The sequence below is a fragment of the Theropithecus gelada genome, chromosome X (genome assembly GCF_003255815.1).
Source record: "Theropithecus gelada isolate Dixy chromosome X, Tgel_1.0, whole genome shotgun sequence".
In the NCBI taxonomy this organism is placed as follows: domain Eukaryota; kingdom Metazoa; phylum Chordata; class Mammalia; order Primates; family Cercopithecidae; genus Theropithecus; species Theropithecus gelada.
In genome coordinates, this window is record NC_037689.1 from 77,226,739 (window position 1) to 77,251,910 (window position 25,172).

The following is a 25,172-nucleotide window of genomic DNA, read 5'->3' on the forward strand; positions in this document are numbered from 1 at the left end:
TCCTTAGAGATTTACAAAGAGACTTAGACAACCATACAATAATAATGGAGACTTCAACACCCCACTGTCAACATTAGACAGATCAAGGACACGGAAAGTTAACAAGGATATCCAGGAATTGAACTCATCTCTGCAGCAAGCAGACCTAATAGACATCTACAGAACTCTCCACCCCAAATCAGCAGAATATACATTCTACTCAGCATCACATCAAACTTATTCCAAAATTGACCACATAATTGGAAGTAAATCACTCCTCAGCAAATGTACAAGAACAGAAATTATAACAAACTGTCTCTCAGACTACAGTGCAATCAAACTAGAACTCAGGACTAAGAACCTCAATCAAAACTGCCCAACTACATGGAAAATGAGTAACCTGCTCCTGAATGACTACTGGGTACATAACGAAATGAAGGCAGAAATAAAGATGTTCTTTGAAACCAATGAGAACAAAAATACAGCATACCAGAATCTCTGGGACACATTTAAAGCAGTGTGTAGAGGGAAATTTATAGCACTAAATGCCCACAAGAGAAAGCTGGAAAGATCTAAAATTGACATTCTAACATCACAATTAAAAGAACTAGAGAAGCAAGAGCAAACACATTCAAAAGCTAGCAGAAGGCAAGAAATAACTAAGGTCAGAGCAGAACTGAAGAAGATTGAGACAAAAAAAAACCCTCCAAAAAATCAATGAATCCAGGAGTTGGTTTTTTGAAAAGATCAACAAAATTGATAGACTGCTAGCAAGACAATAAAGAAGAAAAGAGAGAAGAATCAAATAGATGCAATAGAAAATGATAAAGGGGATATCACCACCGATCCCACAGAAATACTAACTACCATCAGAGAATACTATAAACACCTCTACGCAAATAAACTAGAAAATCTAGAAGAAATGGATAAATTCCTGGACACTTACACTCTCCCAAGACTAAACCAAGAAGAAGCTGAATTCCTGAATAGACCAATTGCAGGCTCTCAAATTGAGGCAATAATTAATAGTCTACCAACGAAAAAAATTCCAGGACCAGATGGATTCACAGCTGAATTCTACCAGAGGTACAAGGAGGAGCTGGTACCATTCCTTCTGAAACTATTCCAATCAATAGAAAAAGAGGGAATCCTCCCTAACTCATTTTATGAGGCCAACATCATCCTGATACCAAAGCCTGGCAGAGACAAAACAAAAAAAGAGAATTTTAGACCAATATCCCTGATGAACATCGATGCAAAAATCCTCAATAAAATACTGGCAAACCGGATTCAGCAGCACATCCAAAAGCTTATCCACCATGATCAAGTGGGCTTCATCCCTGGAATGCATGGCTGGTTCAACATACGGAAATCAATAAACATAATCCAGCATATAAACAGAACCAAAGACAAAAACCACATGATTATCTCAATAGATGCAGAAAAGGCCTTTGACAAAATTCAACAGCCCTTCATGCTAAAAACACTCAATAAATTTGGTATTGATGGAACGTACCTCAAAATAACAAGAGCTATTTATGACAAACCCACAGCCAATATCATACTGAATAGGCAAAAACTGGAAAAATTCCCTTTGAAAACTGGCACAAGACAGGGATGCCCTCTCTCACCACTCCTATTCAACATAGTGTTGGAAGTTCTGGCTAGGGCAATCAGGCAAGAGAAAGAAATCAAGGGTATTCAATTAGGAAAAGAAGAAGTCAAATTGTCCCTCTTTGCAAATGACATGATTGTATATTTAGAAAACCCCATTGTCTCAGCCCAAAATCTCCTTAAGCTGATAAGCAACTTCAGCAAAGTCTCAGGATACAAAATTAATGTGCAAAAATCACAAGCATTCTTATACACCAGTAACAGACAAACAGAGAGCCAAATCATGAATGAACTTCCATTCACAATTGCTTCAAAGAGAATGAAATACCTAGGAATCCAACTAACAAGGGGTGTAAAGAACCTCTTCAAGGAAAACTACAAACCACTGCTCAGTGAAATAAAAGAGGACATAAAAAAATGGAAGAACATACCATGCTCATGGATAGGAAGAATCAATATCGTGAAAATGGCCATACTGTCCAAGGTTATTTATAGATTCAATGCCATTCCCATCCAGCTACCAATGAGTTTCTTCACAGAATTGGAAAAAACTGCTTTAAAGTTCATATGGAACCAAAAAAGAGCCTGCATTGCTAAGACAATCCTAAGCCAAAAGAACAAAGCTGGAAGCATCAGGCTACCTGACTTCAAACTATACTACAAGGCTACAGTAACCAAAACAGCATGGTACTGGTACCAAAACAGAGATATAGACCAATGGAACAGAACAGAGTCCTCAGAAATAATACCACACATCTACAGCCATCTGATATTTGACAAACCTGAGAGAAACAAGAAATGGGGAAAGGATTCCCTATTTAATAAATGGTGCTGGGAAAATTGGCTAGCCATAAGTAGAAAGCTGAAACTGGATCCTTTCCTTACTCCTTATACGAAAATTAATTCAAGATGGATTAGAGACTTAAATGTTAGACCGAATACCATAAAAACCCTAGAGGAAAACCTAGGAAGTACCATTCAGGACATAGGCATGGGCAAAGACTTCATGTCTAAAACACCAAAAGCAACGGCAGCAAAAGCCAAAATTGACAAATGGGATCTAATTAAACTAAAGAGCTTCTGCACAGCAAAAGAAACTACCATCAGAGTGAACAGGCAACCTACAGAATGGGAGAACATTTTTGCAATCTACTCATCAGACAAAGGGCTCATATGCAGAACCTGCAAAGAACTCAATCAAATTTACAAGAAAAAAACAAACAACCCCACGAAAAGTGGGCAAAGGATATGAACAGACATTTCTCAAAAGAAGACATTCATACAGCCAACAGACACATGAAAAAATGCTCATCATCACTGGCCATCAGAGAAATGCAAATCAAAACCACTATGAGATACCATCTCACACCAGTTAGAATGGCAATCATTCAAAAGTCAGGAAACAACAGGTGCTGGAGAGGATGTGGAGAAATAGGAACACTTTTATACTGTTGGTGGGATTGTAAACTAGTTCAACCATTATGGAAAACAGTATGACGATTCCTCAAGGATCTAGAACTAGAAGTCATATGACCCAGCCATCTCATTACTGGGTATATACCCAAAGGATTATAAATCATGCTGCTATAAAGACACATGCACACGTACGTTTATTGCGGCACTATTCACAATAGCAAAGACTTGGAATCAACCCAAATGTCCATCAGTGACAGACTGGATTAAGAAAATGTGGCACATATACACCATGGAATACTATACAGCCATAAAAAAGGATGAGTTTGTGTCCTTTGTAGGGACATGGATGCAGGTGGAAACCATCATTCTCAGCAAACTTTCACAAGAACAGAAAACCAAATACCACATGTTCTCACTCATAGGTAGGAACTGAACAATGAGATCACTTGGACTCAGGAAGGGGAACATCACACACTGGGGCCTATCATGGGGAGGGGGTAGGTGGGAGGGATTGCATTGGGAGTTATACCTGATGTAAATGACGAGTTGATGGGTGCTGACGAGTTGATGGGTGCAGCACACCAACATGGCTCAAGTATACATATGTAACAAACCTGCATGTTATGCACATGTACCCTAGAACTTAAAGTATAATAATAATTTTAAAAAAAGAAAAAAAGAAAATGTGGCACATATACACCATGGAATACTATGCAGCCATAAAAAAGGATGAGTTTGTGTCCTTTGTTGGGACACGGATGCAGCTGGAAACCATCATTCCCGCAAACTATCGCAAGAACAGAAAATCAAACACTGCATGTTCTCACTCATAGGTGGGAACTGAACAATGAGATCCCTTGGACTTGGGAAGGGGAACATCACACACTGAGGCCTATCATGGGGAGGTAGGAGGGAGGAGGGATTGCATTGGGAGTTATACCTGATGTAAATGACGAGTTGATGTGTGCTGACGAGTTGATGGGTGCAGCATGCCAACGTGGCACAAGTGTACATATGTAACGAACCTGCACGTTATGCACATGTACCCTAGAACTTAAAGTATAAAAAAAAGAATAAAATATGAAATTTAAAAATAAAAAAATAAGGAGAGAAGAATCAAATAGACACATTAAATAAATAATAAAGGGGATATCACCACTGATCCCACAGAAATACCAAATACCACCAGAGAATACTATAAATACCTCTACACAAATAAAGCAGATAATCTAAGAGAAATTGATAAATTCCAGGACACATACACCCTCCCAATATTAGACCAGGAAAAAGTCGAATCTCCGGAGAGACCAGTAACAATTCTGAAATTGAGGCAGTAATTAATATGCTACTAACCAAGAAGAAGCCCATGAGTAGACAGATTCACAACAGAATTCTGCCAGAGGTACAAAGAGAAGCTGGTACTATTCCTTCTGAAATTATTTCAGACAATAGAAAAAGAAGGATGCCTCCCTAACTCATTCTATGAGGCCAGCATCATCCTAATACCAAAACCTGGCAGAGACACAGCAAAAAAAGAACATTTCAGGCCAATATTCCTGATGAATACCTTTGCGAAAATCTTCAATAATATACTGCCAAACAGAATCCAGCACCACATCAAAAAGCTTATCCACCACCATCAAAGCAGCTCCATCCCTGGAATGCAAGACTGGTTCAACATATGCAAATGAATAAATGTATTCAATCATATAAACGGAATCAATGACAAAAACCACATGATTATCTCAATAGATGTAGAAAAGGTCTTCAATATAATTCAACATCCCTTCATGTTAAAAACCTCAATAAACTAGTTACTGATGGAACACATCTCAAATTAAGTAGAGCTATTTATGACAAACCCATAGCCAACATCATACTGAACGGGCAAAATCAGGAAGCATTTCCTTTGAAAACCGGCATGAGACAAAGAAGCCCTCTCTCACCACTTCTATTCAACATAGTACCGGAAGTTTTGGCCAGGCCAATCATGAAAGAGAAAGAAATAAAGGGTATTCACATACAAAAAGAGGAAGTCAAATTGTCAGTTTGCACATGACATGATTCTATATTGAGAAAACCCCATTGTCTCAGCCCAAAGACTCCTTAAGCCGATAAGGAACTTCAGTAAAGTCTCAGCATACAAAATCAATGTGCAAAACTCACAAGCATTGCTATACACCAACAATAGGCAAGCAGAAAGCCAACTCCTGAATGAACTTCCATTCACAATTGCTACAAAGAGAATAAAATACCTAGGAAAACAGCTTACTAGAGACGTGAAGGACCTCTTCAAGGAGAACTACAAACCAATGCTCAAGAAAATAAAAGACTACACAAACAAATGGGGATAATTCCATGTTCAAGGATAGGAAGAATCAATATCGTGAAAAGTAATTTAAAGATTCAATGCTATTTCTATCAAGCTACCACTGACTTTCTTCACAGAAGTAGGAAAAACTACTTTAAATTTCATATGGAACCAAAAAAGAGCCCACAAAACCAAGACAATCTTGAGCAAAAAGAGCAAAGCTGGAGGCATCATGCTACCTGAGTTCAAATTGTACTACGAGGCTACAGTAACTAAAACAGCATGGTATGGGTACCAAAACAGACATGTTGACCAACGGAACAGAACACAGACCTCAGAAATAACACCACACATCTACAACTATTTGATCTTGGACAAATCTGACAAAAGCAAGCAGTGGGAAAAGGATACCCTACTTAATAAAAGGCACTGGGAAAACTGGCTAGCCTTATGGAGACAACTGAAAATGGATCCCTTCCTTACACCTTATAAAAAAATAACTCAACGTGGATTAAAGATTAAAATGTAAAACCCAAAACCATAAAAACCCTAGAGGAAAACCTAGGCAATAGCATTCAGGACATTGGCATTGACTTCATGACTAAAACACCAAAAGCAATTTCAACAAAAGCCAAAATTCACAAATGGGATTTAATCAAACCAAAGAGCTTCTGCACAGCAAAAGAAACTACCATCAGGGTGAAGAGGCAACCTACAGAATGGGAGAAAATTTTGAAATCTACCCATCTGATGAAAGTCTAATATCCAGAATCTACAAGAAAATTAAACAATTTACAAGAAAAAAAAAAAAAAAAAACCAGCAACCCCTTTAAAAAATGGGTGAAGGGTATGAACAAACACTTCTCAAAACAAGACATTTATGCAGCCAACAGACACATGATAAAAAGCTCATCATCGCTGGTCATTAGATAAATGCAAATCAAAACCAAAATGAAATACCATTTCATGTAAGTTAGAATGATGGCTATTAAAAAGTCAGGAAACAGCAGATGCTGGCAATGCTGTGGAGAAATAGAAATGCTTTTACACTGTTGCTTGGAATGTAAATTAGTTCAACCATTGTGGAAAACAGTGTGGCAATTCCCCAAGGATCTAGAACCAGAAATACCATTTGACCCAGCAACCCCTTTACTGGGTATATACCTAAAGGATTTTAAATCATTCTACTATAAAGACACATGCACACGTATGTTTATTGCAGCACTATTTAAAATAGCAAAGACTTGGAACTATCCCAAATGCCCATCAATGATAGACTAGATAAAGGAAATGTGGCACATACACACCATGGAATACTTTGCAGCCATAAAGAAGAATGAATTCATGACCTTTGCAGGGACATGGATGAAGCTGGAAGCCATCATTCTCATCAAACTAACACAGGAACAGAAAAAGAAACACCGCATGTTCTCACTCATAAGAGGGAGTTGAAAAACGAGAACATATGGACACAACGAGGGGAACATCACACACCGGGGCCTGTTGGGGGATGGGGGACAACGGGAGGGAGAGCATTAAGACAAATACCTAATGCATGCAGGGCTTAAAACCTAGATGTTGGGTTGATAGGTGCAGCAAACCACCATGGCACATGTATACCTATGTAACAAACTTCACGTTCTGCATACGTATCTTAGAACTTAAAGTAAATATTTTTTCATTGCAAAAAAAAAAAAAAAAAAAAAAAGAAAAGAAAAGAAAAGAAACTTTAGAACACAATTCTCCCTGAGGCAGCCAATTTAACCAAAAGAAAGAACAAGAATTCACCATAGTCCTCAATAAGAGGTCACAATTCTTTTTCGTTTGTTTGATTGTTTCATTTTGTTTTTTCACTGAGTTCCTGTTGAGCTGATACATACCTGCTCACTCCTAGGCCTCTCCACTATCACATCTTTTATGTCTAGAACTTGAGTTTCTCTCGGTCTTACCTACCTATAGGGAGTCACTTAATGTTAATAACCCATGTTACATCAGCTCTTGTCCATACCTGTGTAATGCAAGACCTCGGGCCCCTGAAAATTAATTCCAAGTATTTCTGGGAGTCCTTGGGGCGTGTCATATGTGTTTACCACCAATGTTTACACAGTTTAGGTATCTAATTCTTTAATTAGGGTCATTTTATCTTTGCTGGCTTTGAAATACTTTTTTAAAAGCAATGTAGAAACATATGTTTAAGTATGCAAACTTCAATTATTGTTACTTTTAATATTCATTAAATTTAATGTTTTAATACTACATTTGAAAGCAATTTGTGAGTTGTACTTTCTCATTTCATAAGAATTCCCAAGTACATATGAGGATTACTTAGGAATCACAGCCAATTGCAAATTAAAGGAGTTATAGCCAAATAATTTCAAAAGCAACATTTTAAAAAATTCTTTGTAATTTTTGCAGCAAGAAAGCTCTATTTTGTAGGTACTGTGGGTATATTTTATTATGTTTGATATGAGGATAGGTTGGGCCTCCAAAAGCCTAGGGTCTATAAAGGTTTGTAAGTATCCCTACCCACCAGTAACACCCATTGCTCTTAAAGTTACTTTCCGGAAGCACCTCCCCACTGTTGCCAGTGCTATCTGTAAGAGGGCTGTTTGCAGGTGGCCCCAAAGCTGTAAACTCTCTATGTCCCAAAGTGTTTTTAGATTCCCTTGTGTTTTCAGGGCACCAAAATCATACTTTTTTGAATACAGGTGTGGGGACAAAATCTCTTCTCATTGCTCTGAATCATCTCTACTTGTGCTCCAGTGTCTTTCAGACTCCCTTGATTAAGCTGCTCCTTCTACCTTCATAGAGGCACTGGGCTTAATGCTGAGAAAAGTAAATAAAAAGTATTTATACAGTCCATGGTTTAGCTGGCTTTCTTCTCAATGCTGGATACCAGCATATACCTATTTTGTCATTCTCCTTCACTAAACAACACAAGCAAAATTAGGGGATTTTAAGATAAATTAAGACAAATCACCTGAACGCCTGGCACACTAGTTCATCAGAGAAGTCCAAACCTGCATGAATAATAATTTAGGCTGAAGATGGCTGCCACCACAGTTCTTTCAGAGGACAAAGTATTACTTTTGATGCATACCAGTCTTTGTTTTTCTCCTGCCACTGGATTTCTGAAGAGGTGTTAGAGACCTCAATATATAATGTAGGTTACTTCTATTCTATAAGGGCAAGGTCACTCTGGGTTAGGATCAGCTTCATAGAAGCACTGGGCTTAAGCCTGAGAAAAGTAAATAAACAGTATTTGTATGGCCCATTGTGGTCTACAAGGAACTTTCACATACATTATCTCATTTGATCATCATAATAACCCTACACAGTAGGTATTGCCATTATTTCCTTTTAACAAATGAAGAAACAGAAACTCAAAGAGATAAAATGACATTCTAAGTTTTCTCAGCTGATATAAGAAAAAGATGGAATTTGAAAATACGTCCTCTGACTCCAAAGCCCTTGAGTTATTTTCATGACATACTTTGTGTTGGTATAAAAGCATCATTATTGGTTATTAACCTCTAGTTAGTCCAGTGGTTTTCAAATCTAAGTGTGCATTAGAATCATGTAAAGAACTTTAATAAGTATTCTAAAAAACAGATTTCTAGGCACCAGCTGGAGCTATTGAGTAAGTACATGTGGAGCCTAAGAATTTGCGTTTTCAGCAAGTTGCCAGGTGACGGTGATGCTCCTTGTCTGGGAACTAAACTTTGAAAACCACTGATCTAAGGCACGGGGCTCTGAATGCAGTATCTATTGCTTTCCAGACCACAAAAAAAAAAAAAAAAAAAAAAAAAAAGAATATCAACCCAAAGACAAGATAAGCAGGGCAGGACTATTTAGATAGTAAATATATTTTGCTCCACCATTTTAGCGAATTCTTAAACATCAGAGTTCAAAATTAGCCTTTAAGATCATTATGAAGGATGATTGTTATGAATAATAAGAGAATATTTAATAGATCAGAGACAAGCACATTCAGATATACTACAATGCAAAATGCCTGCTGCCAAGTCCTAAGGGAATGCAGAAAGAATAGGCTAACTCCAAGTGGTGACTGGAAGGCTTCAAGGAGAAGATAATTTCTAAACTGTACCAATAGAATGGACAAGAAAATAAACATTTGAAAAAGCTTTGCATACAAGCATATTTATCTTAGTATTAATTATAATAGACAGAAATGGAAGAATATATGAATGTATAGTAATAGAATATTAATTAGTGTATAGCTGTTCAATGAGTTATTATACAACCAGCTGATGATATAGAATATAGTAGAAAGATTATTTAACTAAAAATAGTGTCTCCTCAATTATCTATGCATAAATTGTCCATGGCATATTGTAGAACTGCAAGCTGGCTTCCAAAATATTTTCTGTGATACCTCACCTTATTATCAATCAACACATGAAGACAAACACACAGCAGGAGGTACAAAAGTTTTTGATCAGGCCAGAGTTCTGAGGGGAACACAGACAGGAGGAACATAAGTCTTTCCTTTAAAAAGTCTATAATCAAGTTAGGGGTCTAAGACAAATCAGTGGGTAAAAATGTGCCAATCACCAATAAAATAGTACAGGCCATAAGTACTAAAGAAACAGTAAGGACACTGACACGGTCTGGAGATGATCTAGAAAAGGCTAAGCCTAAAGGGTGGGTGGGATTTACATGAGAGAAATGGCAGAACAGTGTGAGCAAAGATACAATGGAATCTTCAGGGACCAGTAAAGAGAATGTTCTGACTAAAGACACATGAGAAATAAGGCTGGAAATGTAGGCAGGGATCAGACTACAGAGAATCTCGAGTACCAAGCTTACAATTCCAAGCTTTAGTCTATATGTATTAGGAAGGTATGAGTGGCCTTTGAGAAGAAGGTGCCAGGATGAAAGCTTTTTTTAAGAAAACTTTTATCTTGCAAAATGTACAAGATAGATGACAGGGTATAAAAATGGAGGTAAGGAGATCAGGTAGAAAGTCTTTGCAATAACCTAAGTGTGACCAGTAGGAGAATTTCTTTAATTAAACTTTCACATTGATAAATACTTTATTTGTAACCTTTAAAAAGATTGGAAAACAAAGATAAGAAGCTGTTTTTTTTGTGGCTCCCTGACTATCTCTGTTTCCAAAACTACCATTTTCTTACTGCATTGGTAGTAGACATGGGTTCCATCTTCCAATGGGTAAATAGGTCATGTTTCTTTGTCTCTCCCATGTCTGGTGCTCAAATTAATTGTGTAACCAACATTTGTAGCTATTCAAGAGAAAGGGAATTCTGAACCCATCAAGACCCGGGAGATCAAACCCCCACAAACACATCAATAGGTCATCTAGAACAACAAAGAGTGCCAAACTTAAGTAAATGTCACCGATCAAGACCAAAACAAAGACCTTTTACCAAATCCAAACAAGTTTTGGAAATCACGGAAAAGATGGATGGCCTAACACAGCGATGCAGTTACCTCCCTGCCTCAGAGTTAATATTCTGGAGCATTTCTTCAGGAACTAAGAACTGCACATTTTTATATAACCTTAATTTTAATGCTTTTTTTCCTAACAAGTGTAATGATGGTCAGTTGTTGGTATAGATAATTCATATGCCACAGCTAAGTTGGTTTTTATAAATTGAACAGTCAGGAAGCAAGCACCTACTATACACCAGGTACTATACTACATGCTGTTTATGGAAAGTAAGAAGACATGGATTCTGTTCTTCAGGAGTTCACAAAAGAAAAGATAAGAGATAAAAAGACAGTGGGAACTTCATTACCTACTCAAAAGCTACTGTCCTCAAAAAGGAAACTCATACTGTTGATGAGAATATAAATTAGCACAACCATTATGGAAAAAAGTATGGCGATTTTTCAAAATAATTACAAATAGAACTGCCATATGATCCAGTAATCCCACTATGAGGTATATGTCCAAAAAGAGCAAATCAGTATATCAAAGGGATACCTGTATCACCATGTTTATTATTGCATTATTCACAATAGCCATGATGTGGAATCAACCTAAGTGCCCATCAATGGATTACATGAATAAAGAATATGTGGTATATGTACACAATGAAATACTATTCATCCATAAAAAAGAATATGATCATGTAATTTGCATCAACATGAATGAAACTTAAGGTCATTATGTTAAGTAAAATAAGCCAGGTACAGAAATATAAATATTGTATCTTCTCACTCATATGTGGGAGCTAAAAAAGTTGATCTCATGGAGGTAGACAGTAGAATTGTGGTTACTAGAGGCTGGGAAGGCTGAGTAGGAGATGAAGAGAGATTGGTTAATAGGTACAAACATACTCTTAGATAGAAAGAATAAGTTCTGTTCGATAGCACAGTATCATGACTATAGTTAATAATTTATTGTATATTTCAAAATAGCTAAAAGAGAAGATTTAAAATGTTTCAAATACAAAGAAATAATGAACACTTGAAGTGATGGATATTCTAATACCCCAATTAGATAGTTACACATTGTATGTATGTGTCAAAATATTACATGTACCCCCAAAATATGTACAATTATTTTGTATCATTTTTTAATTTTGAAAAAATTTAAACTACTGTCTTCTTGTTTCTTGCTTAATGTACCTCACTTTGTCTGGAATGACAATATATCCCTGCCTCAAGAAACAACCATGATTAGTTGAAACCATTCAAAGTACTTCCATCACTTTTTGCCAAATTCTTATCTTCCCAGACTCCCTTGCAACTAGAAGTGGTCATATGATAAAATTTTGTCCAAAGAAATGTAACGGGCAGTTTTTTGGAAGACTTTTATGGGAGATATTTTTAAGCTTTCTCCACCCTAATGAGAAGAAAACCTTATATCTGCAGTCCTTTTTTGCATAAGTATGAGAATGCCATGCCAACAGCTACTGCAATTATCTTGCAACCATGAAGCAATAAGAATGAAGACAAAAAGCCGTATACTGAAAGGATGGAGCAAAAGGATAGAAATGTACGTCCTTCATGACATCACTGAGCCATTGAATGAACCCTGGAACCACCACCTCCAGACTTCCTGATAAGTAAATGAAAATTACATTATGGTTTGAGCCACTGTTAATCAGGCTTTCTGCTACTTGCAGATAACAAAATTTACATGTATTGGGCACCTATTATCTGCCAGGCAAAAAATGGTGTTTAACATATTTTATCTCATTTAATTTAATCCAACAACACCATGGGATCGGTATTACCATCAGTCTTTTTCCAATAAAGCTTAAAAAGGGATCAGTGTCTTGTCCAAGGCCACAAAACTACTGAGTGATAGAACCAAGATTAAAACTTATATATGTGCAGCTCCAAAACTCTTCCCACTGAAAATATATTCATAACTATAATACATCATAGAAAGTGAAAAATACTTTATGAGCTATAAGTTTAATCTCAGAGTTAAACCAAAGAAGAGCTTATTTCCAGGTAAGGGAGGAGGTGTCATAATGGAGGTAAGATTTCAGTTGTGCACTGAGAAATAGGTACAACTTATTTATTTAAAGGGGGGACGAAGGCAGAAGAACAGTCTAAACCAGCAATTACTATCTTTTGCTGTTGTTTTAAGCCACAAGCCTCAAACCCCTCAAAGTCATTCATGAGAGTTGGAATCAACTTCCTCTAAACTTTAGTTAATGTTGACATTTTGACCTCCCCCCATGAATCACAAATTTTCTTAATGACGTCTGGAATGGTGAATCTTTTTCAGAAGGTTTTCAATTGACTTTTTCTAGATCCATCAAAGGAAACATAATCTATGTCAACTATAGTCTTATGAAAAGTATTTCTTAAATAATAAGACTTGAAAGTTGGAACTACTTCTTGATCCATGGGTTCCAAAATGGATGTTGTGTTAGCAGACATGAAAGCATTAATCTCCTCATTCATCTCCATCAGAGATCTTGGATAAGCAGGTGCATTATCAACAAGCAGCACTATTTTAAAAAGAATCTTTTTCTGAGCAGTAGGTCTCAACAATGGGCTTAAAATATTCACTAGATCATACTGTAAACAGATATGTTGTCATCTAGGCTTTTTTACTCCATATATAAACTCACAGTAGATTTAGCATAATTATTCAGGGCCATAGGAGATTCAGAATAGTAAATGAGTGTTGCCTTCAACCTAAAGTCACCAGTTGCATTAGCCCCAGCAAGACAGTCTTTCTGTCCTTCGAAGTTTGGAAACCAGGCACTGACTTTTCTCTCTAGCTAAGGAAGTCCTAAATTTCACCCTCTTCCAATAGAAGATTGTTTTGCCTACGTTGCATATCTGTTGTTTAGTGTAACCACCTTCATCAGTTACCTAGATCTTCTGTTTAACTTGATGCAGCTTCTACATCAGCACTTGCTGCTTCACCTTGTGCTTTTATGTTATAGAGATGGCTTCTTTCCTTAAGAACCAATGCCTACTACTTTCAAAGTTTTCTTCTGCAACTTCCTTATCTGTTTCAACCTTGACATAGTTAAAAACAGAAGAGATTTGCTCTGGATTAGGCTTTGGCTTAAGGGAAAGTTGTGGCTGGTTTGATCTATCCAGACCACTATGAGGTTCTCTATATCAGCAATAAGGTTATTTCACATTCTTGGTTTCAGTGTGTTCACTGGAGCAATGTTTTGAATTTCCTTTAAGAACTTTTTCTTTGCATTAGCAGCTTGACTGTTTGGCACAAGAGGCCTGGCTATCACTAGGCTTAATTTTTTCTAGCTTTTGACTTAAAGTGAGAAATGTGCAACTCTTTCTTTCACTTGAACATGTAGAAGCCATTGTAGTGTTATTAATTGGATTAGTTTCAATATTTTTGTGTCTCAAGGAATAGGGATACCCAAAGATAGAGAGAGGGATAGGCAAATGGCCAGTTAGTGGAGCCATCAAAACACATGCAACATGTATCAATTAAGTTTACTGTCTTATATGGGTGTGGTTCTTGGTGCCCAAAACAATTATGAAGTAACATCAAAGAAAACTGATCACAGATTATTATAACAGATATAAAAATAATGAAAAAGTTTGAAGTATTGTGAAAATTACCAAAATGTGACACAGAAACATTAAGCGAGCACATGCTGTTGGAAAAATAGTACCAATAGACATGTTCAGTGCAGGGTTGCTACAAATCTTCAATTTGTAAAAATGCAATATCTGCAAAGCACAACAAAATAAGGTATGCCTGTATTTGAGATGCTTGGATGCCAGTCAAAATTATGTGTATGTTATTCTATGGGCAATAGAGAGTATTAAAGATTTTTAGATATACGAGTAATAAGATCAAAGGTATATATGATTTACTAGTAAATTTTTCAACAGTTTTCAGTCTCACATACTGCAACATATTCAGGAAGCATTTCTCATACCTGCCAAGACAAAATTCCATTCCAGTTTATATGACAGCGATTCTTATGCAGAAGCATATTCAAGGGCATAGCTTCAAAATGTCAGATAATATCAGTCATTTTTAACATATCATTTATCATAAAATAAAGGATTCTTTTGAGAAAAAAAGATACATTCTATTTTTCCTGATGGTTCTTTTTCTACCCATCCTGAAATAACCTATTTATAAAAATAAAAATAAAAAACTTAATTCAAAACACACTAATATAATAAAAAGTTTTCTTTAAGTAAATGGTACTGTTAAAATCACTGTATTTTTGTCTTTCTAAAGACATTTGCCTCAGCTTTATTAATCATCAAACCCTAAAACAAGATTTATTTGCACTTAGCCAGGCCCTATTTGCCAACAAGCAGTTATGCCACTTTGGAAAAATAAGGTGTAAATATTTCTTAATTTAAAGTATTATAGTACTGACAGCTCTACCCTCCTAGTCAAAATACAGAAGAGGTGACATTAGTGAAAGTGGTAGAGTATACCATTCCAAAGGCCCATTCCACTACAGGGAAAAAAAAAAAACAAAAACCAAAACAAGTAAAAATTGTCAGTATCAACATTTTCAGAACTCTGAAAAATATTCGAAGTTTTACAGCAACAAATTGAACACTGAGTTAAGCAAAAGGTGACTAAAACAAGTTAGGAGGAGAGTTTGAAGCTGTTAATTCAGATTTTCTCTGCACTCTCCACAGTAAAGTGACAGTCTTGAAGACAGCAGCCAATGTTCAGGTGCAGATACCGGGTTTCTAGAGGAGGAGAGTGTACCTTTTTCTAAAGTAATCTTGTGCAAGTTTGACCTCTCTTGGGGTTTACTAATGAATTAATGCTAAGTGTTTGAAAATCCAGAATGTTTTCAGGGAAGAAAAGCATCTGTGTGGAAGGTATTTTTTAAAAACATTGAAAGGCAAATGAACAATCTGTTGCCACCTGAGGCAAAAGATTACAACTGGAGAACAGCATAATCAAAGTGACAGAGCCAAAAAGCACAGTGCTTAATGAAATAAAAGAGGACACAAACAGATGGAAGAACATTCCATACTCATGGATAGGAAGAATCAATATTGTGAAAATAGCCATACTGTCCAAGGTAATTTACAAATTCAATGCTATCCCCCATCAAGCTACCACCGACTGTCATCACAGAAATGGAAAAAACTACTTTAAATTTCATATGGAACCTAAAAAGAGCCCACATAGCCAAGATAATGCTAAGCAAAAAGAACAAAGCTGGAAGCATCACACTACCTGACTTCAAACTATACTACAAAGCTACAGTAAGCAAAACAGCATGGTACTAGTACCAAAACAGATATATAGACCAAGGAACAGAACAGAGGTCTCAGAAATAACACCACTCATCTACAACCAGGTTTTGACAAACCTGACAAAAGCAAGCAATGGGGAAAGGATTCCCTATTTATTAAATGGTGCTGGGAAAACTGGCTAGCCATATGTAGAAAGCTGAAACTGCATCCCTTCCTTACATGTTATACAAAAATTAACTCAACATGGATTAAAGACTGAAATGTAAGACCTAAAACCATAAAAACCATAGAAGAAAACTAGGCAATACCATTCAGGACATAGGCATGGGCAAAGACTTCAGGACTAAAACACCAAAAGCAATGGCAACAAAAGCCAAAATTGAAAAATGGGATCTAATTAAACTAAAGAGCTTCTGCACAGCAAAAGAAACTACAATCAGGGTGAACAGGCAACCTACAGAATGGGAGAAAATTTTTGCAATCTATCCATCTGGCAAAAGGCTAATATCCAGAATCTAAAAGGAACTTAAACTAATCTACAAGAAAAAAACTCTATCAAAAAGTGGGCGAAGGATATGAACAGACACTTCTCAAAACAGGACACTTATGCAGCCAACAGACATATGAAAAAATGCTCATCATCACTGACCATCAGAGACATGCAAATCAAAACCACAATGAGATACCATCTCATGCCAGTTAGAATGGTGATCATTAATAAGTCAGGAAACAGATGCTGGAGAGGATGTGGAGAAATAGGAACACTTTTACACTGTTGGTGAGAGTGTAAATTAGTTCAACCATTGTGGAATACAGTGTGGAGATTTCTCAAGGATCTAGAACCAGAAGTACCATTTGACACAGCAATTCCATTACTGGGTATATAGCCAAAGGATTATAAATCATGCTACTATGAAGACACATGCACACATATGTTTATTGCGGCACTACTCACAATAGCAAAGACTTGGAACCAACTCAAATGTCCATCAATAATAGACTGGATAAAGAAAATGTGGCACATATACACCATGGAATACTATGCAGCCATAAAAAAGGATGAGTTCATGTCCTTTGCAGGGACGTGGGTGAAACTGGAAATCATCACTCTCAGCAAAATATCACAAGGACAGAAAAATCAAACACTGCATGTTTTCACTCATAAGTGGGAGTTGAACAATCAGAACACATGGACACAGGGAGGGGATCATCATACACTGGGGCCTGTTGTGGGGTGGGCGGCTAGGGGAGGGATAGCGTTAGGAGAAATACCTAATGTAAGTGACGAGTTGATGGGTGCAGCAAACCAACATGGCACATGTATATGTAACCTGCACATTGTGCACATGTACCCTAGAACTTAAAGTGTAATTTAAAAAAGGAAAAAAAAAAAAAAAAAAAGAGTTTCAAGGCAGCTACCACAGCGCATTAAGCCAAATGTGAGTTTTCCTGAGAGGGGGACCTTTTGTGACTGCCCATGCAGCCCTCCCTTGGAGACAAGCATCATGAATCATCAGCAGTTGGGTAGAGCTTGTCTCTCTGAATCCGCACCTTGGCTCGAAGAGGTAATCAGCATTACCTCTAGCAACCACAGCATGTTTTCTAACAGCTGAAGTCGGTTTCCCAGAAGAGAACAGAGCCCATGTAAATGTGTTCTTCCAAATTTGATGTTGATGTTAAGAAATATCATAGGACATGTTTTTCGGTACAAGCTGCACAAAGCATTGCTTGGTGAAAGCTTCCTAAAACTCTCAGCAAGCCGCAAACAGAGCTGCAGTGTGTGGAGTTCTGGATCAAAGCCTGCCTGCTGAAGGTAGAAAGCAGTGAGTTTCTATTAATGAGGCCCATTCAGCATCTAGTCAAATCTTTCTCTATTCTGTGCCTGGCGAACATAGCAATTTGTTATCAACCCACAGAATGTGTTGCAGATGAATGCTCTCTGATTCTGTCCTTGGTAAAACCTATAATTTACAGGCTATCTTAGGGGATAACTGTAGTTGGAACGCTTACGTTATGTTTTACTTTCAGTTGTGATTACCCACAACTACATTTGCTTACATACATCTAAAAGGCACCTGTACTTGGGTCTGGTTATGACCTTGTATGCAGTGTGAGTGGGTGTGAGTGCATGTGAGTGTGTGTTCATACATACACATGTACCCCTTTGTGAAATTTGAACATATATAAATATGAAATGGTTAATCACTTTATTTGCTTTGTTTCTGTGAGCCTTAAAAAAGCTGGTAATCCCAGAGACATCAGAAATACCATTTCCATATTGACCCAGAAATCCCATTACTGGGTATATACCTAAAGGATTATAAATCATTCTACTATAAAGACACATGCACACATATGTTTATTGCAGCACTATTTACAATAGCAAAGACTTGGAACCAACCCAAATTCCCATAAATGATAGACTGAATAAAGAAAATGTGGTACATATATACCATGGAATACTATGCAGACATAAAAAAGAATAAGTTCATGTCTTTTGCAGAGACATGAATGAAGCTGGAAGCCATCATTCTCAGCAAACTAACACAGGAACAGAAAAACAAACACCACATGTTCTCACTTATAAATGGGAGTTGAACAATGAGAACACATGGACACAGGGAGGGGAACATCACATAATGGAGCCTGTTGGGGGTGGGGAACAAGGGGAGGGAGAGCATTAGGACAGATACCTAATGCATGTGGGGCTTAACACCTAGATGATGGTTGATAGGTGGAGTAAACCACCATGACACATGTATACCTATGTAACAAACCTGCATGTTCTGCATATGTATTACAGAACTTAAAGTAAAATAAAATATATATACGTTGGTAAAAAAAAGAAGCATAATACAAGAATTGCATAATGCAATCACAAATATTAGTAGCAGAATAGACCAACCTGAGGAAAGAATCTCAGAGCTTGAAGACTGTCTTTCTGAAATGAGATAAGCGCACAGGAATAGAGAAAAAAATGAAACCCCTGAAAAATATGGAATTGTGTAAAGAAACCAAATCTATGATTGACTGGTATATCTGAAGGAGATGGGGAGAATGGAACCAATTTGGAAAGCATATTTCAACATATTATCCATGACAACTTCCCTAACCTAGCTAAGCAAGTCAACATTCAGATTCAGGTAATGCAGAGGACCCCAGTAAAATAATCCATGAGAAGGTAACCCCAAAAACATATACTTATCAGATCCTCCAAAGTCAAAATGAAAGAAAAAATGCAGAAGGCAGCTAGAGAGGAAGGCCGGATCACCTACAATAGGAAGCCCATCACACTAGAAAGAAGAAAGAGAAAGAAAGAAAGAAAGAGAGAGAGAGAGAGAAAGGAAGGAAGGAAGGAAGGAAGGAAGGAAGGAAGGAAGGAAGGAAGGAAGGAAGGAAGNAAAGAAAGAAAGAAAGAAAGAAAGAAAGAAAGAAAGAAAGAAAGAAAGAAAGAAAGAGAGAAAGAAGAAATTCCAACACAAAATTCCATATCTGGCCAAAGTAAGTTTCATAAGAGAATAAGAAATAAGATTCTTTACAAGCAAGCAAATGCTGAAGAAATTTGTTACAACCCAGCCTGACTCACAAGAGCTCCTGAAGGAAGCACTAAATATGGAAAGGTAATACCATTACTAGCCACTAAAAAACACACTGAAGTACACAGAACAGTGACACTATAAAGCCACCACATAAACAAGTTCATAAAATAACCAGCTAGCATTATGATGACAGGATCAAATCCACACATATAAATACTAATCTGAAATATAAATGAGCTAAATGCCCCCAAGTAAAAGATATCGAGTGGCAAGGTGAATAAAGTACCAAGACCCATTGGTACACTGTCTTCAAGAGACCACCTCATATGCAAAGACACACATAGGCTCAAAATAAAGGGATGGAGAAAATTTTACCAAGCAAATGGAAAGCAGAAAAAAGCAGGTGTTGCAATCCAAGTTTCTGACAAAACAGACTTTAAGCCAACAAATATTATTAAAGACAAAGAAGGGCATTAAATAATGATAAAGGGCTCAATTCAACAAGTAAAGCTAACTATTCTAAATATATATGCTCCCAATACAGGAGCACCTAGATTCATAAAACAAGTTCTTAAAGACCTATAAAGAAACGTAGACTCCAACATGATAATAGTGTGAGATTTTAGCATCCCACTGACAATATTAGACAGATCATCAACATAGAAAATTAACAAAGATATTCAGGACCTAAAATCAATACTGGATCAAATGGACATGGAGGTGTCTACAGAAATCTCCACCCAAAAACAACAAAATATACATTTTTTATTGCCACATGGCACATACTCTAAAATCAGTCACATAATCAGAAATAAAACACCCCTAAACTAATGCAAAAGAACCAAAATCATAAAAGACAGTATCCTGGATCACAGTACAATCAAATTAGAAATCTACCAAGAAATCCACTCAAAACTGTATAATTACATAGACATTTAATAACCTGCTCCTGAGTGACTTGGGTAAATAATGAAATTAAGTCAGAAATCAAGAAGTTCTTTGAAACTAATAAGAGCAAATATACAGTTTACTACAATCTGTGGGACACAGTTAAGGCAGTGTTAAGAGAGAAATTTACAGCAATAAATACCCACAACAAAAAGGAAGAAAGATATCAAGTTAACAACCTTACAGCACACTTAATAAAACTAGAGAACCAAGAGAAAACAAATTCCAAAGCTAGCAGAAGACAATGAATAACCAAAATCAGAGCTGAACTGAAGGAGATAGAGACATAAAAAGCCATTCAAAATATCAATGAATCCAGGAGCTGGTTTAGAGAAAAATAATGATAAAATAGACCATCTAGCTAGACTAACAAAGAAGAAAACAGAGATGATTCAAACAAATGCAATCAGAAATGATAAGACAGATGTCACCACTGACCCCACAGAAATGCAACCAACCATCAGATAATACTATAAACATCTATATGCACATAAACTAGAAAATCTAGAAGAAATCGATAAATTTCTGTCCACATACACCCTCCGAAGACTGAACCAGGAAGAAATTGAATCCCTGAAATTATCAATAACTAGTACTGAAATTGAGGCCATTCATCTCACAAAGGTGTAATATCCAGAATCTACAAGGAATTTAAGCAAATTTACAAGAAAGAAACAAATAGCCCCATTAAAAAGTGAGCAAAGGGCATGAACAGACACTTCTCAAAAGAAGATATACACATGACCAACAAACATATGAAAAGAAGTTCAAAATCATTGATCTTTAGAGAAATGCAAATCAAAACCACAATGAGATACCATCTCATATGAGTCAAAGTGGTGATTATTAAAAAGTCAAAAAACAACAGATATTGGCAAGGTTGCAGAGAAATAGGAAAGTTTTTACACTGGTGATGGAAATGTAAATTAGTTCAACCATTGTGGAATACAGTTGGCAATTCCTCGAAGACTTAGAACTGGAAATGCCATTTGAACCAGCAATCCCATTACTAAATATACCCAAATGAATATAAATTATTCTATTATAAAGATATATCCATATGTGTGTTCATTGCAGCACTATTTACAATAGCAGAGACATGGAATCAACCCAAATGCTCATCAATTATAGACTGGATAAAGAAGATGTGGTACATATACACCATGGAATACTACGCAACCACAAAAAAGAAGGAGACCATATCCCTTGCAGGGACATGAATGAAGCTGGAAGCCATTATCCTCAGCAAACTAATGCAGGAATGGAAAATCAAACATTGCATTTTCTCACTTATAGCTGGGAGCTGAGCAATGAAGACACACTGACACAGGGAAGAAAACAACACACATTGGAGCCTGTCAGGGGAGGGCAGTGGGGAGAGCACATCAGGAAAATAGCTAATGCATGCCAGGCTTAATACCTAGGTGATGGGTTGATAGGTGCAGCAAATCACCATGGCACACTTTCACCTACGTAACAAACTTGCACATTCTGCACAAATACTCCAGAACTTTAAAATAAAATAAAAATAAATTGAAGAAAGGTTAATAGAAATTATCCAAACTAAAAGATAAAAAGTAAGAGCCACAAACCTGCTCAAGATAGGGTACATGCTCAGAAAATACCTCAAAAGACCTTACCTCTCATCTCTGGCTGATCTTCACACTCTGTGAAAGCAGGAAGTTAAGGCTGAGACAGAGTGTTAACTGGAATGCCTTAATCTTAAAGGAGTGGCCCAAGACAAAGACAGTGTGCAAAGAATGGAAAAATTTTGCTGTCTTTTTCAGTCCAACTGTTTAAGAAAATTCTGTCAAATTGCTAGCTAATCATCAACTAAAGAAACAGAAACATCAGAGAACATACACAACAAATAATAAGGTCTTTAAAATTACCTAAAAATTAGGTTTAAAAGCAGGCAATAGACAAACAATTACAACTCACAGAAAGCAACAACAACTCCTGTTATGCGGGGCAGAGAATCTGTTTTCAGAGCTACCACCTTATCATTGCCAAAATGCTCATTTTAACAAAATAAATATGAAGCATGCAAAGGAACAAAAACTATGTCTATTTTCTCAAGAAAGTAGCAGAAATTGCTTCTAAGGAAACACAGACTATGGCACTTACTGCTCAAAAAATATTCAGTTAACTGTATTAAATATGCTCAAAGAGCTAAATGAAACCATGGAAAAAGAACTAAAGGAAGTCATAAGGAAAACATTCTAAGAAATAGAGAATATCAATAAAGAAAAAATATATTTTTCAAAAAATTCTACAGCTGAAAACTAAAATAAGTCAAAAACAAAATTCACTAGAGGATTTCAACAGCGTATTTGAGCAAGCAGAAAATAATTAGTGAACTGGAAGATAGGCAATTGAAATTATCCAGTCTGAGAAACAGAAAAAAAGAAGAAGAAAAATGAACAGAGTCTAAGAGAACTGTGAGAAACCATCAAGTGTACCAATATACAATGTGACGATAGGAGTTCCAGAAATAGAGGAAAGAGAAAAAAGCAATGTAAGAATGTATTTAAAAATGGTTTAAAAATCTCAAATTTGTTAAAAGATGTGATCTAAACATATAAGAAACTCAATGAACTACAAGTTATTTAAAAAAACGGTTATACTCCAATACATAATCAAACTGACCAAAAAACAAAAAATCTCGAAAGCAGCAAAAGATAAGCTACATGACACATACAAGAAATAGTCATCAACATTGGCAGCTATGTCCTCAGCAGAAACTATGAATGCCCAAAAGAGTAGGGTGGCATATTTAAAGTATTGAAAGAAAAAACTTTCAACTAAGTATTTAAAATCCAGCAAAATTATCATTTAAAAAGAAGGGGAGTTGGGGTGGCTGAATAGACACAGCCAGATGGAACACCTGCCACTAAGAGATCAGGACAACTGGCACACTCTTTTTTTTTTTTTTTTTCCCCACATATAAAATGGCCCTTATCCTAAGAACTCTGATGAGTTTCTTTTATTATAATTATTATTATTGTTATTATTATACTTTAAGATCTAGGGTACATGTGCGTAACGTGGAGCTTTGTTACATATGTATACATGTGCCATGTTGGTGTGCTGCAGCCATTAACTCGTTGATTACATTAAGTATATCTCCTAATGATATCCCTTCCCCTACCACCCACCCAACAATAGGCCCTGATGTGTGATGTTCCACTTGCTGTGTCCAAGTGATCTCATTGTTCAATTCTCACCTATGAGTGAGAACATGTGGTGTTTGGTTTTTTGTTCTTGCGATAATTTACTGAGAATGATGGTTTCCAGCTGCATCCATGTTCCTACAAAGGACACAAACTCATCCTTTTTTATGGCTGCATAGTATTCCATGGTGTATATGTGCCACATTTTCTAAATCCAGTCTGTCACTGATGGACATTTGGGTTGACTCCAAGTCTTTGCTATTGTGAATAGTGCTGCAATAAACATACGTGTGCATGTGTCTCTATAGCAGTATGATTTATAATCCCTTGAGCATATACCCAGTAATGGGATGGCTGTGTCAAATGGTATTTCTAGTACCAAATCCTTGAGGAATCGCCATACTGTTTTCCATAATGGTTGAACCAGTTTACAGTCCCACCAACATTGTAAAAGTGTTCCTGTTTCTCCACATCCTCTCCAGCACATGTTGCTTCCTGATTTTTAATGATTGCCATTCTAACTGGTGTGAGATGGTATCTCATTGTGGCTTTGATTTGCATTTCTCTGATGGCTAGTAATGATGAGCATTTTTTCATGTGTCTGTTGGCTGTATGAATGTCTTCTTTTGAGAAGTGTCTGTTCATATCATTTACCCACTTTTTGATGGGGTTGTTTTGTTTTTTCTTGTAAATTTGTTTGAGTTCTTTGTAGGTTCTGGATATTAGCTCTTTGTCAGATGAGTAGATTGCAAAAATGTTCTCCCATTCTGTAGGTTGCCTGTTCACTCTGATGGTAGTTTCTTTTGCTGTGCAGAAGCTCTTTAGTTTAATTAGATCACATTTGTCAATTTTAGTTTTTGTTGCCATTGGTTTTGGTGTTTCAGACAGGAAGTCCTTGCCCAGGCCTTTGTCCTGAATGGTATTATCTAGGTTTTCTTCTAGGGTTTTTATGGTTTTCGGTCTAACATTTAAGTCTCTAATCCATCTTGAATTAATTTTTGTATAATGAGTAAGGAAAGGATCCAGTTTCAGCTTTCTACTTATGGCTAGCCAATTTTCCCAGCACCATTTATTAAATAGGGAATCCTTTCCCCATTTCTTGTTTTTCTCAGATTTGTCAAAGATCACATGGCTGTAGATGTGTGGTATTATATCTGAGAGCTCTGTTCTGTTCCATTGGTCTATATCTCTGTTTTGGTACCAGTACCATGCTGCTTTGGTTACTGTAGCCTTGTAGCGTGGTTTGAAGTCAGGTAGCGTGATGCCTCCAGCTTTGTTCTTTTGGCTTAGGATTGTCTTGGCAATGTGGGGTCTTTTTTGGTTCCATATGAGCTTGAAAGCAGTTTTTTCCAATTCTGTGAAGAAAGTCATTGGTAACTTAATGGGGATGACATTGAATGTGTAAATTACCTTGGGCAGTATGGCCATTTTCACAATATTGATTCTTCCTATCCATGAGCATGGTATGTTCTTCCATTTGTTCGTGTCCTCTTTTATTTCACTGAGCAGTGGTTTGTA